Genomic DNA, 16,125 nt, shown 5'->3' on the forward strand with positions numbered 1-16,125 from the left:
ACTGTTGTACCTGTGTAAATATATAAATAAAATCTGATGTAATCATCACTAGTTCTTCACTGACTGTTATTTAACGGTGCTGATGCGGTTTAGATGCAGAGCTTAATTTTACCCTAATGATAAACTGCTCATAGCAAACAACTGTTTTATGATAACTCGGCATCAAATAATGGACTTTTCTCATTCTGTTTGTTCAATCGCGTAATTATACACTGCATTAAAATAACACCATTTAAATGGGTAAAACAGACATCCTCCTGCCACTCTCACAACGGGGATAATACGTCAGTCCGAAGTACGCAAAAACGTACAAAGAATGCATGACGCAGGCGAATGCGCGAAAGACCAAGGAGGCCATGCGCAAGCCAAATTCACCTCGCTAAACTTTATATTTGCCATCACTCGTAAAGCGATAATGGTCAAACCGTGCGACCTGTTCTGTTCATGAGAAAAGCCGCAAAGCATACAGTATTGTTTAACACATAAACTCGACACATACCTTGTGGCAGAGAAATCAAAGGTCTCTCGGATTCAGATGATTTATTTACCAATCCCCTGGCTAGACAATGAAATCAAATCGATCATCAATTCTAATCATGATCGTGACGTAGCTGTGACAAGAGCCAATAGAGGCGCACTGTCATTATGGAAGGCCATAGGGACAAAACGTAGGAAAATAATTCAAGATACCCATGAATGTGCTACACAGAAACGAGCCGGACCAGTCTAATAGCGCATTTTCAATGTGTGTAACGACGCAGTTAGATACCACCTGTCTCAGCGGGCTTTACTTTGGAACCTCAACGGAAGTGGTACTAAAATATTATGAAGCACTGTACCGTAAACAGTGGAACCCCTCTCCAAATGTGAGCTGTAGGCTACTGGGCTATACTGCGCAATGAAAAGCCCCATAAAATATTTCATCTTTTCCATTTAATTGTTTGTTAAATACATTGGAATAAAGTAATATTTTATTCATTTAAATTGTAAATCTCTAAAAATAGAAAGTAATATAAATTACATGTTGATATGTTGTTTGTGTCCACTACAGTTCTTTCACTCTATTGCTGCAGCTTCAATAATTGCAACTTGGTATTGCAAAGCTTCCTTTACGGAGCCCTTCTGATGACATGGCAAAACTTTTTTTTTAAATCGTGGCCACGAACTAGCAACTCGTTCACACGAATCACTAAATCGGGCGCACGTTTTAGTAATTCGTTCCCTCGTTTAAGCTAAATCGTGCGCATGATTTAGTAATTCGTTCCCTCGTTTAAGCTAAATCGTGCGCACGATTTAGTAATTCGTTCCCTCGTTTAAGCTAAATCGTGCGCACGTTTTAGTAATTCGTTCCCTCGTTTAAGCTAAATCGTGCCCACGTTTTATTAACTCGTTCCCTCGATTAAGTTAAATCGTGCCCACGTTTTATGAATTAGTGCCCAGAATTTCATTTAAACCATCTGGACATTAACACAACGCTAACAAGATCAAATTCACTCTAGCCATTATTAATGACGCATACTTAATGCAGTTTTATAAATTCCTGCCAAGAATTTCATTAAAATCATCGGAATAGTGACGCTTTTTGCAGCTCAATGCATTAATACATTGCTATTAAGTATAAAATTCATACACCTTATGGCTTCTGTATAAATACAGTTTATTAACTCCTTCACAGAATTTCATGGAGTATATTGGGACATGGCGTGAGCTAGCGCATTGATGCAGTGCTATGTGGGGATCAGGTTCGTGCATCTTGGGTCTTAAACCGTTTTGTTCATTCCTGCCCGGAATAAAAAAAAAAACAATAATCGGGAAATCAACATGACCCTTAACGCATAAATACAGTGCTATTTAAAGATCAAGATTAATCTATATGCCTTATTAATGAGCCTACTTCATATACAGTTTTGTTGATTCCTGTGCAGAGTAGGAAGAACCTTAACACAACCTTTAGGACATTAGAATGACGCTTAATGCATACTAATGCATTAAATACAGTGCTTTTAAGATCAAAATCACTTTATTAATAAGTCACATATATCTGCACAGAATTAAAAAACATATTGGGACATTAACGTGACGCAGTAATTAATTTTATCATTTATTATGGTTTGTCCAACTAAAAAATCACCCAAGTGACATAAAGAGATTTAAGTTATTTTATTTTAGTGATATTTAAGCCCCTGAATTATTTAGTTTAATTAATTCCTGCGTCACGGTAATGTCCCAATATGTTGGGACAATATATGGGCAGGAATAAATAAAACAGAATATGTATATGACTTATTAATACTGATTTTGATCTTTTACTGTATTTAATGCATTAGCATGCATTAGCATCGCTGGACAAACTGTGCATCCTCTTTGCTTAACATAAAAGTGCTCAACCTGTTCGGCAGGTCCAACCATAGGGATTTTTAAAAATATATGGGGATCATTGAACGGCTCCTCCCCAAATGGCATAGCCTGTCGGCCTTTGATGTAAAAAGCCGCGCTGCTCAATGCTTGTTTATTGCAGTACATATGCGGTCGGATTGATCCATCAAGCAGATAGACTATTTGATAGAAAGTGTGGATTAAGGATGTTTAAAATCTCTAGCTTGGTGGTCAGTACATGAATGGATCAAATCAGCACATTTGCAAAGGTTTGTCTCCATATGGCTATATAATAAATACAAATAAGAAGGGTAACTTTGCAGTATCACATTATATATTTTCTACTAAGTGATTTTCATATTATAAACGAGAGATTCAACTGCAATATGGCAATATCCTCACAACATTATTATTTCTCAAAACTTTGACAAAAATTATTCAAAGGAACTGTATTATTGCAGTTATTCAAAGATGCACACATTATTCCGCATATGATTTAAATATTAGTCGAGAGTATATAACAGCAATGAACGTCTTATATGGCAATAAATATCCACATAACTTCAAATAACAACATAATGAAATTAATAAAAAGACAAGGAAGCAGGATTGGCATGTAAATTGTATTATTATTACCGGAAAAACCAGCAAAATAACTGAAATAAACTCTGAGGTAAATGAGCAATAACAGTGGAAAAAACGTTATTATCTATCAAAACTTTATATGACAAAAATTATATTTAAAGTTATTCAAAGATGCACACATTATTCATGAACACTTTCATCTCTGGCCTGGCTCTGTTATGTAATAGCTGATTGACAGGTGCCCAACTCCGTCTTTCGAACAGGTATAATTTTGTATAGTTACTCATTTAGGAAAATTATCCATGATTTAATGATTTTATTGTTATTATGAAAATGTTTTTTTTTTTTTTTTTTTTGCAGATTGATTACGATTTGTATACCCTAGTTTAAATACAAGACCTTTTTTTTTACCACGGAGGGCCGGTGGTATACGGAATTTCCCGATAGATTTTTTGGTCCCACTCCGCCCCTGACTGTATTAATGCGTTAGGCGTCACATTAATGTCCCTACTTTTTAATGGCCTACTGGGCACGAATTAATAAAACTGTATAAGACCCAAGGTATGAATTTGATCCTTATAGCACTGTATCATGAGCCAGCTCACGTTAATGTCCCAATATGTTTTTTAATTCTGTGCAGTAATAAATAAAACGGACTATGTGACTTATTAATAAAGTGATTTTGCATTAAGCGTCATGTTAATGTCGGTTGTGTTAAGTTTTTTTTATTCTGCACAGGAATTAATAAAACTGTATATGAAATATGGCTCATTAATAAGGTATATAGATCAATCTTGATCTTTACATACTGTATTTATGCGTTAAGCGTCATGTTAATGCGCCGATGGTTTATTTTTTATTATTCCGGGCAGGAATGAATAAAACGGTTTAAGACCCAAGATGTATGAATTTGATTCTTATATAGCACTGTATCAATGCGTTAGCTCACGTTATGTCCCAATATTTTTTATGAAATTCTGGGAAGGAATAAAACTGTATATATACACGAGCCTGAGGTGTATGAATTTTGTACTTGGTGGCGGTGTGTTGATGCATTGAGCTGCGATGGGCGTCGCTGTTCCGATGGTTTGGATGAAATTCTGGGCGCTTGTTCGTGGAACGTGGGCGCGATTTGGCTTGATCGAGGGAGCGAGTTGGTGGAATGTGGGCACGATTTGACTTGGTCGAGGGAACGAATTACTAAATTGTGCGCACGATTTAGCTTAAACGAGGGAACAAATTACTAAATCGTGCGCACGATTTAGCTTAAACGAGGGAACGAATTACTAAAACGTGCGCACGATTTAATAATTCGTGGGAACGAATTGCTAATTCGTGGCCACGATTAAAAAAAAAAGTTTTACCATGTCATCAGAAGGGCTCCGTATTCCTTTTTATAATTATAATATATAATTAATATATTTAAACTCCAGCATTTTTTTAAAAGTTGCCAGCCAAAGCCATCTTTTTTACGTTTTTCACAAAAAAGAAATGCCTTTTTAGAATTTTTTCTTCTATAAAGGTCACAAAACACATGCTGTTTCTGCGAATCTCATGTTAATCTTGAGTAGGGGAGAGTGGGACACAACCTAACGCTTTTTGGTTTTGGCTCAATCATTAAAAAATAATTGAGTTTGATTAATTATATTCTTACACAAGTAGCACACACATCTCTGCTACAAAATAACATTTGATGTTTGTTTCTATTACCATTCTTAGACAATTACACCAAACATGACAGAAGTGCAAAGGTTACAACTTACCAGGGCCGGTGTTGTGTCGAAGTATGTTCCCCCTATGTTCCCCCTATTTTTCCCTTCAGTGTAGTGTTTTTATGGCGTTTTTATCACGTTATAGGTTTTATTATTTATATATTTAAAGTTTTAATGGCTACTGAGATGTATATGTGTGCATTTCTGTAATGTATCTGTATTGTTCTTAATGGTAAGTCAATTATTTTTACAGTATGAATCATATTATATGTATAATATTTATTTAATTATGTATGCAAACATTACATTTTTAAAACAACCAGTAAAGGAAAAAAAGGAAAAGACAGGCTATATTTTAAAAGAAATACCCTAATAGAAAACTGTCAAATGTATGAAATATTTAATAAATTGTATTATAAAATACATGATATTATGCCTTTTTAGTATAACCAATTCAAATCTTTAATCTTTCTAAATGTAACGTGATGGAAACGCTATAAAAGCACTACACTAAAGGGAAACATAGGGGGAACTGAGTTCGACACAACACCGGCCTGTCCAACAGGCAATACAGACTATGGCCTGGGGCCCCACAACAAGACACAACAAGCCCTCCATGCATAAAAATTATTCTGTCACTGCACATTGCACAAATCTCATAGACGCGATCAGCAGGCAGTACGCGCTACATGTGCAGGGACCTTATTGATTAAAATAGGGATCACAAAAACAGTGGGTGAAAAAATTGAACAACGGGATAAATTCTCCACACAACAATCTACAGTAAAATGATAATAAATACAAAACCTTAATATAAGTAAAGACACAAAACATTACAAAATAAGAACAGAGTGGGCTAATTTGCATAATGTTAATGACGCAATGGCGCTTGCGGAGGTTTGTCTCATTGCGCATGCTTGGAAATGAAACCATTATGGGTAATGTAGTATCGTATAACAACACAATGTTTAAATTACATCTTTCAATAAAGATAAAAACAAGACTTATTTTAGTGAGGTTGCGGTGGTTTGGCAAACTATGGCATTAAAACGATACCTTTTAGGAACTGAAGAGAAAAAGAGAAAAGCAGAAAAAGAAAAGCAATCACAAGGTAAAGGTATTTTCTGCTTTACATTATTTAATGCCTATGCTAATTTAAAAACATTAGAAAAAAGTCTATCACCCTTTCTATATTAACCCACATGAAAAAAAGACAATTATAATTTACTGCGGTAAACTGTATAGTAAAATTCTAAAATGATAAAATGATATTTTTGGTCTTTAGACTTCTTTTCTTGGGTTGTTTTGCTGATCAAGAAAAAGCATCTTAATTTAAGAATTTTTATAATTGTCCTTTGAGATGCAGATTTTTGTTGAATCTGTTACCACAGTCGATTGGGGTGGCGCAGTGGCTCAGTGGTTAAAGGGACACAAGGCAGCATTTTTATGTTAATAAATCATCTTCGTAAGTCGGTATATGGTTAAATGACTCATTACATGATGAATGAAGACTCTCTCGCCCGCCCCTACCGTCTGTAGGAAGAATACCCCACTTGCAAGTTCGCTGTATCCCACCAGGTGTCCTTCAGTCTCGTATAGTCTCAGATATAGAACGCATTTACTCCCAGACACTAGGGAGAGCTAGTAGAGAAATAATACTCAGACTTGCCTTGTGTGCCTTTAAGCACTGTTGCTTCACAGCTAGAAGGTCCTCAGTTTGAGTCCCGGCTAGGGCAGGTGACCTTTCTGTGTTGAGTCTGCATGTTCTCCTTGTGTCAGTGCGATTTCCTCCCACAGGCCAGAAAAATGCAAGTGCAAATTGGAGATGTCAAAATGTCTGGTTGTTTCATTTGGTTGCACTAATATAATGTGTATAGATCAACTTGTCTGAATAGACTATTTTACTGTTTGTACACAATGATGACGTGGCAACGTATGCGTGTGCAGTTTGGCAACGGAAGTATGGCAAAAATCAGCAGTGAAGCAACACAGACGGAGAAACCTATTTTCAAAAGTTGACTTATCAACTTTTTCAACACAGCTACCAGATCCGTGTACTATAGTGGAGTGGATAGAAGACGTTAGCAGATGGCCAAAAATAAAGGATGCCAGATACATATATACTGTACGTATATTAGTATATTATATTAGTGCAACCAAACGCAACAACCAGACATTTTGATGCTGGGAAACCATTTTAATAAACTTTCTGAGTTGCTAACACATTAGAACCAATGGGGAATAACACCACTGTTGCCAAAATGCGCGGTCACGTGGGCTGAAAAAGGGTCTATAAAACTTGTGTATGGATTAACTGGTTCTCACCATGAATATAGCTGTAGATTCTAGAATGGCATAAAGAAATAAAGGAAGAAGAAGCACATTCGATCCCACAACTACTTTTCCCATTTGAGACGCGTTTTTCATGCTATACTAATGCTGTCGCTCAGACTTTTTGCCACTTAGTGGGCAAAACCGCAGGCACTTTTACCAAAGGTAAAGTGCATACCCTCTATTTTAACAGGCAGGGGGTTAGTTGAACACTTGCTAAAAATAAGTTTGCAGGCAAATATGTTAATACTATTTTCTCTATATACTTGAAGTGGGTATTGTTTATATATCTGTCTATAATGGGTATCTACACTATTCAACCCTCATTCAAGGATAGTTGCACCCTAGTGGTTAGAGTGTCAGACTTATAACCCTGGTTTGAGGCTTATGACTGGTGGGTTGTGACTGTGCTGCCCTTGAACAAGGCACCTTAACCCCAATTGCTCCCCGGGCATTGCAGGGATGGGTCCCCACTGCTTCGGGTGTTTGTGTGTTCACGACTTGCAGTCCGTGTCTTCACTATTCACTGGATGGGTTAAATGCAGAGGTCACATTCCAAGCATGGGTTATTATACATTGTCAAATACGTCACTTTCATCTAACCATAGTTCAATTATAAATGGATACAAATGTCTAAATATGTGAGAAAATGCAGAACAATTATGACAAAAAAAAAATTTTTATATGTGACCCAGTCTGTAAAAAACATACTAAAGTCTCAAAGTCTCAAAATCAAATTCTGAGATAATAAAATTAAAGTCTAATTTTAGCCATTCATTTTTATTATGATTTTAATCTTTGACAACCTTATTCAAACAACATTAAAGATATGAACAAAAATACATTTTGGCACACAATTTTTGAATACAGACACATTTATTTTGTTGGCAAAAGCGTTACAACTAACCCCGCTGGGTGAAAATATTTTCAAGCCTACCAAAAAAGTTGCTAAGAGCTGCAGACATATTTTAAATGATGATATGTTTTAGTCAACAAGACACTGAATAAAATGACATAACATTGGTGTTGGTATCTTACACACCCAACTTAGAAACCATAAAAAAAATATGATGAAAAAATTTACCTACACAGCAAAATCTGGAACCTCAGAATAACTCTATAAGAGTTAATTTTAACACTTTTGAAAGTGTTGGCACGTTGACTCTTTTAAAGTGTTAGCAATTGACACTATACAGAGTTAAAAATCTAACTATAAATTTACACTAATCAGTGTTAAATATTTTTTATTTGTTAAAAATTAACTCCATCTGTGTAATTTGTTAACTCCAATGAAGTGTTATATTTTTTAATATGGTGTTAATATGGTAAATGTAAAGACAGAAACATATTAAGGTACTTTTGGGATAAAAAACTTTATTTTAAACAGTTTTTTAAATGTAACAATACAGCAGTATAATCGATCATTATCATTTTAAAACTATTAATGATTTTTTTTAAATGTCATCTGATCAACATTTATTTATGACAGAAAAATTGTCCTCAATGTATCATGCATTTAAGTGTTCATTAAATTAACATATTAACATCCGAGACAACTAAAAAGCACATTCCCAATGTATAACAACAGTAAACACAGTTTATGGGATGCTTCAGTTCATACAAACAAGTCTGACTTCATTTCAATCCAAAATCCATGTTGGTCTTCACATATTAACAGCAGAATATGATGAACCAGTAGCTGTAAGGAGGTGATATGATCCTCGACGGTCAGACCTTCAGACTGGATATTGAACTTTTCTGTTAATAAAACAAAAATAAAAGGGAAAAATTCAGTATTAAAAAACAATACAAAATGCAAAAAACAATTTATGTTTTGCACAAAATACTCACTTTGTTATAAAATTGCTCTTCGTCTGCAGAAATTTTCATGTAGGCCTATTTCTGTGCTCCTCTAAAGTCCCCAAAGCAAATCTCCTGCACACATTAATGGATTTAAAAATATATATATATTAAACTGAAACAGCATATAAAGCAAAAAAAACAACAACAAAAAACTCCCAAAAACATTATACGAGTATGAATTGCTCCATCTGAGGCTAAGACCTAAACTCAACTGCTGCATTCATATGACAATAACACATGACTCTTAATGTTAAACTTGATACTAACAGCAATATAAAACATAACACCTCACAACTCACAAATATTATTGATCAAAATGTTATTTATTGAACATTTACTTACCATTTACAGTGAAAGAGATGATCTTCTGCTTGAACTGCATCATCCAAAAACACGGTTCAGTGTGTGCTGTAAAGAAGGGGAGGTCTTCTCTATTTAACACCCTAAGAGTTAACAAACTCCACTAACAAAACACTGTAGGAGTTAATTTAAAAAAAAAGTGGTAACACTCTGTTTTGACACCAACTCTTTATTTTTATAGAGTTAAATAAAATCGTTTTAACTCAATCCAGTGTTAAATTATCTCCGAACTCTTTATATTTCCATTAACACCGTAATTTTAACTCTGCTAAATTTGCTGTGTACATGACACCAAACCAGTCTTTCATCAATAACTTTATGGAAACAGTACACCTTTTCATAAATTTGCGTGAGAGAGTCTTTTGGCAGCGTAAAAACAATACTGGAAAAAACAACTTGCTCATGTGCAACAATGTAAACAACGCGTTAGTTTGTGCCCGGCGCATCCATACCTTTAGAGTAGTACATCATTCATATCTCTGAAGAGTCTTTAATTTTATCAGATTTACAAAAGACAGATCAGCAGTACCACTACTTTGGCAAAAAAGCAAAGCTCCTGGAGGCGTACCGCAGTCAGAGCGAGTCACAAGCAGGCAACACACACAAAACATTATCTCACTATCTCTGAATAACTTGTGATTCACTGCATCTTCATGTTGTTTACATTATATGCACTTACCAGTGGATTGCCAACAAACACAGATGTTTGATGCAGCTTTAAGCTTTGTTTATACTCGCGCTTTGGTCCGCAATGCGAACCTTTGCTGATCGCCAGCGCGTCTCAACAAACGGACAAGGTGTTTATTGTTGACACGCTCGCTGTTACACTATTCTTTGAACCGTCAGGGGGCGAAGCAAGCAATCAAGTGCAAAAACAAACACAAAGAAGAGGATAGAAGTCCAAGGATACTTCCTTGGCTGGACTAGTCCTTACAAGTCACTTCCTTCAGAGGCTAGGCGAGGCTCCTTTTAAGCATTCGGAGAACACGTTAAATGGAACAGGCTAGCAAGTGCACGTCATTACGTCATTGCGTGATTGAAAGGTGTGCTTTCGGTGCTGCACGCATAGGATTGTGGGTGATTTCAGCGCGTGAAAGTCATTGCATTAAAACACTTATGATCAGAGGTGGGTAGTAACGAATTACATTTACTTCGTTACATTTACTTGAGTAAATTTTTTGGGTAACTAGTACTTTTAGAGTAAATTTAAGGATGGGTACTGTACTTTATTCGCTACATTCGGTGGCGTTACTACGCTACTTTCAAATGGTAATAATTAATGAATATATTTTATTTTTTAAGTTTATATGGCTTTTTCGAAAGTCTCGCGAGACGTTAGAGAGGCTGCGTGCATTGCGAGGGGTGGCTACGTATCACCATTTAGCACGCATAGATGAAAGGAGATAACTGAAGGGGAGGATGACCTATGCAAGCTATTGGAGGCAGATCACGCGTGGCCTCAAGTTTGGTCTATGTTTACACTACAAAAGGTCAAAAAGAATAGTTTCATAATGCGATGCATGCTTTGTGCACCAAAACGAACTGACATCTCAGCGTACAGGAATTCAAGCTCCAACCTGAAATTACACGGCGGTAAGTGTCACTTTGTGCAGTGCCTTATTATAATATTATTTCACGCACTGTTTTTGTCATATGCACTCTTGTGCAAGCAATGAAAATTACTCTAACCTTACAAACAACACACGTTCACATCTGCACATTTCCATATCATTTACTCATAAAACTAAAATTGAACAGCATAATATTAAGTCTTGCATTAATAATACGGGAAAACCGGGGCAAAAGTAACGCTGGACGAAAGTAACAAAGCGATTTTCTCAGAGGACTGATAACCTTTGCATCCCAAACTATGACAGCATCTTTGCAACCCTTGACAGAGCTGACAAATATCGCATTATTTACTCACCATTTTCCGGGTGTAGATCCAGAAAGGTGTTTTCAACCATAAGTAAATTCCAAAAGCGGTCATTGTTTTCTTATAACGCGTTGTGTTTCTCGTTTCATCAATCTTCAGGTTATTTACTGCTCTAACACATCCTGAAGTTTGACTTCTCAAGACTTTTTCAAAATAAAAGTAAATCGGGTTTAAATGTGAGGAGATCCTGTCAGGACGAAAGTAACACTTACTTTTGTACCATTTATATTATTCTAATTTTATTTAATTTAATTTTCATAGTGTTCAAACTGTTGAATTTAAATTTGTACTGTTGGTTGCTTTTGAAACATTTGATAAAACTGAAATTTAAAATGAAAATATAATTTCATTATTTTTACAACGATAAATTACAAAATATGTTTGCAGTTACATATTAAAGAGGTCATAGTCATGTATATTTAATAAAAACAAGTGTAACACGAAAATCTACATTGTTTTGTTGTGTTAAAAAAAACAATTCACCACTTATGTTCAAAGTGAAATTATACTAGTCATTTTACATTTGTTCAAAATTCCACCTGGTATTGATAGTTACTGACCACAGCAAAAATATATCTCTGTCTGAAACATTATCTTTAAAAATTTAAAAAACTAAAAAAAAAATTCTGAAAAATTTTACTTTTCGCCTGTTCTCCCCTACACATAACCCGGACACCTTACTTAAATGTAGAAAATACATACGAATAAAAACTGGATTGTATTTTATTTAATTCCTTCCTAAAGAATCTATATACTTATAAAAATAAAAGAATAAAGTATGTTTTTAAAGAAACATGTTTTATATATTATAATAAATGTAGAGTTGATTTGCAAAAACAGATAAGTTCCATTTGAAATTCTAAAATAAGCATTTTATCAAGCTCCTTATGTTGATTAATTGAACATTAATGGCAATGAAAATAACCTATTCATATAAAAACATGATAACAAACAGACACACACATTCTTTTTTGCTTAATGTAAGCTTGTTGGAAGGCAGATGCAGCCAAATTTTGTTGTGAACGTGAAAATAAAGACACAGTTAACTGTCAGAAAAAGTGTGTGTTTAAGATTTTTTTTTAATGACAAGTTATGTGGTGATGGAGGACTGAGAACGACTGCTTTACTTTAACCTAGGTTTATAAGTAGTATATACAGTAAGCAGAACAATGAGACTTTTAAGGAGAGGTTTGTGAAAGCCCTCCAAGTAGTCTGAAATTCAGGGATTTTACGCTTCTTTTCAATCAGATCGGAAGTAACGAGTAACTAACTACTTGAGTAGTTTTTTCATCTAATACTTTTTTACTCTTACTCAAGTAAATAATTAGATAATTACTTTTACTTGAGTAATTTTTTGTATAAGTACTTTTACTTGAGTACAGATTTTGGGTACTCTACCCACCTCTGCTTATGATAAAATGTGGAATATGCATATGATTAGGCACTTCTTGTCTATGTGTGTGTGTGTGTGTGTGTGTGTGTGTGTGTGTGTGTGTGTGTGTGTGTGTGTGTGTGTGTGTGTGTGTGTGTGTGTGTGTGTGTGCGCGTACGTGTGTGTGTGTGTGTCATCAGAGAAGTTGATAAAATAATCAAAGGCATTGCAGATATGTGGGAATTTATCTTTGTCTATAAGCAAATATAAGTGAACAAACACTAAAGAGCTGAAATGTTAACCATTTATTCTGAACTGTCTTTTCATGGCTTGCCATCCTCTTAACACAATGCAGGTGTTTTTAGTAATAAAATTTGAAAATTTGTCATTAGGAGAAACTTAAAGAGTAACTAAACCCTAAACCAACTTTTTTTAGTTAATGATCTGTAAGAATGATGCTTTATTAATGCTGTTCATTGATTTTAGTAAGTTTTTTGACATTTGGAAATAAAGTGTTTCAATACTACAATATATGGTGTAAAAACCTCTGAGTGCTGCCCCCTTCAAGTTGAACGGTGGCTACTGCAGTTGAATTTTCCTATTGGATGTTGGGTCCAAAAAATAACTCGTGACGTAAGCAGGTTCAAGCTCACCACGCCCTTGTTACGATCTCACCAAACACTTGGTACGAGCTTAGTTCGTCCCCTCTATCTCCGTTGGGACCTGCCCACTTTTCTTGCATTTTTCAAATATTGCCAGTGGGTGGAGTCAGGCTCTGACCAGGGGTTTAGTAATCAGGCCCGGTACTAGGCTTGCTGTACTGGGGGGGCAGTCAGGATTTTTGGGTGGGCAGCCATTTCTCGACTAAAACGATTCATACACTAAAATTATGGATGTTTCAATCCAATATTATTTTGCATATGTCTTATAATAAAAGGCCATTTATATGTCATTTTGCACATTCAAATTTTAAAAGTAGATGCAATTAGATTAATGATTTATAATGTTATAATGATTACACTTAATGTAGTTTTACACATTAAGTCACAGTTAATGAAATCAGGCAAGCAGGTGATATGAATACAAAGCTGTACATATATTTTATTAATGTTTACACTGCATTTAATTATTTCACTTATAGATAAATTAAAGCCATTCTTATACCTACCCTACCCAACATATACCTTTATTCTAAATAAACACTTGTTAGGAACTTTATTTCCACTTCTCAAACATTTTCTTCATTTAAAATAATGTATTTTCAATGTGATATATGTGATAAGCTGTACTGTCATTAATTCCTGACCCTATCATACATGCTGCTGCAGCAACCTCAAATATCACAACAAAGCACAACGCTTTAAATAATATATTTTGAAACATCATGTAAGCAAATTGACATGCATGACAAATTCGTCAAAGGTTATCCTGTTTGCCTATAACAGCACCAGACAAAAGCACAAGTCCTAAAATACTGTAAGTGTGATTTGCGACGAGACCAAAGATAAATCACACAGCTTTGTTCATAACACAGCAAATTAGATATTATAATACAACACAACATTATAAAATACAAAGTTTTACCTTACGATGACCTTGCGGAATGAAAGCTGCTCCTGAACTTAAAAGTCTGTAGATTTTTGCGTGTGAAGTTTTCCTCAAACGCGAGCTGAATGAGCTGACGAATGACGATGACAAAACCACTAAAATTTGAATTTAAAACTGCACGCGATGCTCAGCTGTTACAATACTGTATATTTACTGTATAACCATCTTATATCATTTATATCTACTATATAGTATGCCACAACCAAACTGCATATTCTAATTTTAATAAACCGAACTACGTCTAAAACAAACACATTAAATGCTGCTGGAGACTTGCCATTGACTGTTGTATTTAAATGAATAAATAATGAGGTGAGTCCAAGAAAGGATAAGGGGATATTTTGGGCATGTTTTACTATAAAAAAAAGTTTTAAATTAATATGTGTTAGGTTATTACATTTATGTAATAATAAAATTGCATTGTTTCTGATATATATTTTAAAGATGTGTTTTTTTTTTAAGTTACCGTCATAGAGAACAGTAGCGCTTTTCCTGTGATTTAAATACTGCTGAAAAGACCATCAAGGCTTGAGTAAGCTAATCAGATGAGAGTGGGCGGGAGCTGAAATTCTAGCGCTTGGCTAAAGAAGACAATTTTTGTTTAAAGACACTCTGTTATTTTAAGGTTGGCTGGACATTTTTGGGGGGGCAGAAGGAAAATCTAGGGGGGCAATTAAAAAGAAGTAATGACTGATTTAAATGCATTTATGTTTGATAGTCATTCTGAGTCTGATCTGTAACATAAATTCCTTTACAAAAACGCAATTTTTTAAGCTTTTTTTCTCAAAATGTTGTATTTTTGAAGAGAAATATCTATATTTCAGTAGTTAAATTAAGTGGAAAAAGTAAATATATAATGAAACGTTTTTTCCCCATTTTGTTTGTTTGTTTATTATTTGCTTGAAAGCAAAGGGTGTGTTCTTTAATTTGATATAATTTGTATGTTTATATATTTATAGAAGATAATTTTTCCTGCAAGGAATTTTGTGAAACTTTTGTTAAAATCACAAAAATGCAGGTGGGCAAAAAGGCTGGCGGTGAATGAGTTAAACAATGCCAACATCATATGCCAAACCTGAATAAACTGCATAAAAATAATGATAAAAAAAAATGGTGACGTGCAAAATTTTGAGTTGTGGTCTTTCTTTCTTACTTTCTTTCTTTCTTTATTTTTATTTTGAACAAAATAAAAATAAAAATAACAAATTTAAAATAAAATAAAATATGAAAATACAATAATTTAAAATACAATAATTGTGTTACCACATGAAACAAAACAAAATATCCATTAACTTCATGTGTCCGAAAAGGAGCGGGATGAAGCAAAAGCTTGTCTTGACCGGTCTTGAAATAAAATTCGGAGTCCTCCTTATCTGAGACTGAGTAAAAATCAGCTCGATTCTAAGACGAGACCAAGACCTTTAAAAAGTGGTCTTGAGACCAAGACCAGTCTCGAGAACTACAACACTACTTGATATATAAATATGAGAACATGAAAAAAACAAATATCTCTTAAATATGTCTTTAAAGCAAAGCAATCGTCATTTTGACCCGACACCAGCCAAACGGTAGTTAAATAAAAGTGGATTTTTTTGTTAATTAACAGTTCTTGTAACTGTTTTACTATTATAAATGATGTTTTAGTGATGTGAATTAATATTATTGCTGCAATGGTAGATGCGCATAGTCCATTTATCCCAATATTTAATACATTTTACCAACTCAAGTCTTACAGTGAAAATAAGACTTTCCACACGGTATACTTCATTTACAATCCCCAACCACTGGTCTATTGTTGGAGTATCAACCTGCATCCATTAGCGTGTTTTGGCTTTACGGGTGCTTGCCAAGAGTATTTTTAACAAATATTTGTCACTTTTTAGGAATGTTTTAGGAATTTTTCCTAGGTACAATGTAATAATTGAAAAGTCTTATTCCTCTCCAATAATTTTCCAATCTCAGCTGATACTTCTTGCCATAAA

The 16,125-nt window shown here is 34.5% G+C and overlaps 1 protein-coding gene and 1 long non-coding RNA gene across 5 annotated transcripts in view; both read right to left on the minus strand.

The window, feature by feature from the left end:
- hdx (highly divergent homeobox) overlaps nt 1–833 on the minus strand; it is a 285,160-nt gene extending 284,327 nt beyond the window's left edge. For 2 of the 4 annotated variants that reach the window (XM_055177697.2, XM_055177694.2), the window contains exon 1: nt 500–831. The gene's annotated coding sequence lies outside the window, so the exon portion shown is untranslated. Of the gene's footprint in view, nt 1–499 lie in introns of all 4 variants that reach the window. The other 2 variants (XM_055177696.2, XM_055177695.2) reach the window with 2 other exon arrangements.
- Nucleotides 834–8,157: 7,324 nt separating this feature from the next.
- LOC141350108 (uncharacterized) lies at nt 8,158–9,506 on the minus strand. Its single transcript, XR_012358077.1, has 3 exons — nt 9,210–9,506; nt 8,856–8,939; nt 8,158–8,762 (listed from the first exon to the last, which is right to left on the minus strand). It is a non-coding gene; the product is annotated as an uncharacterized lncRNA (long non-coding RNA).
- Nucleotides 9,507–16,125: the final 6,619 nt, after the last annotated feature.

Source organism: Misgurnus anguillicaudatus, chromosome 16 (assembly GCF_027580225.2).
Source record: "Misgurnus anguillicaudatus chromosome 16, ASM2758022v2, whole genome shotgun sequence".
NCBI lineage: Eukaryota > Metazoa > Chordata > Actinopteri > Cypriniformes > Cobitidae > Misgurnus > Misgurnus anguillicaudatus.